Below are 2,128 nucleotides of genomic sequence, written 5' to 3'. Positions count from 1 at the left end.
ATTTTCTTCACAGGAAGCCAAAACTTAAAGAAGCAACTCCATGATGCGTGCTGCAGGTAAGTAATATATTTTTAGTCTAAACTGTCCTGGAGGCCTGTGACAATGTTTACAGCTCTGTAAAAATGGACAATAAAATCTTTAAAAGAATTTTCCAAGGTCAAACTAAAAATTTAGCACTATCTAAATGGTGCTTGATGAACTAAAATTCTAGGTAAAAAAAAAAAAGTTATTTTAATGAACAGTGACTTTCTGAGTCACTGGTGTCTCCAAGATACTTTTGTGGGGGGTTTTTTGTTTTGTTTTGTTCTGGGCTTAAAGAACAAACATTCATTTCCCAAAGATCTGGAGGCTGGGAAGTCCAAGGTCAAGATGCCTGCAGATTGTATATGGAACCTAGAAAAATGGTACAGATGAGCCGGTTTGCAGGGCAGAAGTTGAGACACAGATGTAGAGAACAGACATATGGACACCAAGGGGGGAAAACTGCGGTGGGGTGGGGATGGTGGTGTGCTGAATTGGGTGATTGGGATTGACATGTATACACTGATGTGTATAAAATTGATGACTAATAAGAACCTGCAGTATAAACAAACAAACAAACAAAACAACTAATACTAAACTTTCATTGGGTTATTTGTATGGAAATATGTTAATAAAAAAAAAAAAAAAAGATGCCTGCAGATGAGATGTCTGGTGAGAACCCACTTCCTGAGTCTTAGAGGGCTGTCTTCTGCTGTGTTTGAGTGAGGGAGCTGAAAAATATGGAACATTTCACGAATTTTCATCTCATCCTTGTGCAGGGGCCATGCTAATCTTCTCCGTATCATTCCAGTTTTAGTACTATATGTGCTGCTGAAGTGATCACTTCAAGACACCTTTGGATCTTAATCACTCACTTGTTCTTTGATCAAATGGAAAACCACTGCATTAATTCCGTTTGGGCAAGTTGCCACTATGACCTTACTTGGTCTTGTTGCTTCTTGCTGGAGAGATTTTTCTCTACTCCTGTCTCTATAACTCAGAGGCTTTTACCAATGATCTTGCCCTGACTGTAAAATTCTAGTTTCTAAAAAAAAAAGAATGCAAGGCTATTGGTTGGTCTAGAATGAGTTTGTCTCGAAACATATTTTGTTAAATACATTGATTTCCTGAGCTGACCACTGACCAAAGTAATATTCTGCTGTCCCTGTCATTAGTAGCTTTATCCTGCTTTTCTATCTCCCAATCCAAGGCTGTACCCAAAACTTCACTAGATGAACCTTAAGTCAAAACACCCAAGTTCTGAGGACTGCGTCTATCTCAAAAAAGAACATGCCATTCTAATTTATTTAAACCTCACTTTACAGTTAATCTTGGCTCAGAAAAACAAAAACTTAAATTGAAAACTCAGTCAAACAAGTTATTCACGTGAAGTCATAAACCAGCAACCATCCACCCATGCACCCACTCACTCACTCAGCCCACAAATATTACTGAGCACTTACAAAGTGCCCAGGCGCAGTATTAATTGCTTGGAATGGCTCCGTGAGCAAAACAGACAAAATCCCTGCCCTTATGAAGTTGCCATTATAGTGGGGATGGAGAGAGGGGTGGGGGGAACAGAGAGGGGTGCTGCTCGGCTGGTGCCAGTATCTCTGAGGGGGTACAGTGAAGCTGCTTCTGCAGGTGTTAACAACACTGCAAAGTGGATTCAGCTGCTGCTACAGGAAGGAACTGCCACTGCTGGGGTGAAGATCTGTAGCTGGAGAGATGTTCACCGGAACAGGAAGCAAACTGGGAGGAGCAAGTCCCTTCCTCCTCCTCCATCCCTGCAATCTCCCTCAGGTATTGTCTATGCAGAGTCTAACGGGGACCAGCTGGCAAAGCAGAAATGTAGTTTGCAGAGTCCCAGCACCAGCACTGCAAAGAATATAGGAAGGTGAGTTGGAGCTAAAATAGCTTGTCACTGGCACAATAATAAAAAGATAATTTAGGTTAGAAGATGATAAGGGCTTTGGGGGGAAGAAAAGAGCAAGGTAAAGAGGATCAGGAGAGTGTTACATTTTAAATAGGGCAATCAGGGTGGGCCTCATTGAGAAGGTGATTTTTGAGTTATACCTTAGAGTGATGAGATGTACCACTAACCTAA

At 41.2% G+C, this 2,128-nt stretch overlaps 1 non-coding gene across 1 annotated transcript; it reads right to left on the bottom strand.

The window, feature by feature from the left end:
• Positions 1–755: 755 nt before the first annotated feature.
• LOC132354521 (U6 spliceosomal RNA) lies at positions 756–865 on the bottom strand. The gene has a single exon (XR_009499331.1). It is a non-coding gene; the product is annotated as a U6 spliceosomal RNA (small nuclear RNA).
• Between the last annotated feature and the right edge of the window lie 1,263 nt (positions 866–2,128).

This window comes from Balaenoptera ricei, chromosome 1 (genome assembly GCF_028023285.1).
Source record: "Balaenoptera ricei isolate mBalRic1 chromosome 1, mBalRic1.hap2, whole genome shotgun sequence".
Classification (NCBI taxonomy): domain Eukaryota; kingdom Metazoa; phylum Chordata; class Mammalia; order Artiodactyla; family Balaenopteridae; genus Balaenoptera; species Balaenoptera ricei.
This window is presented reverse-complemented; position numbering and strand designations above follow the sequence as displayed.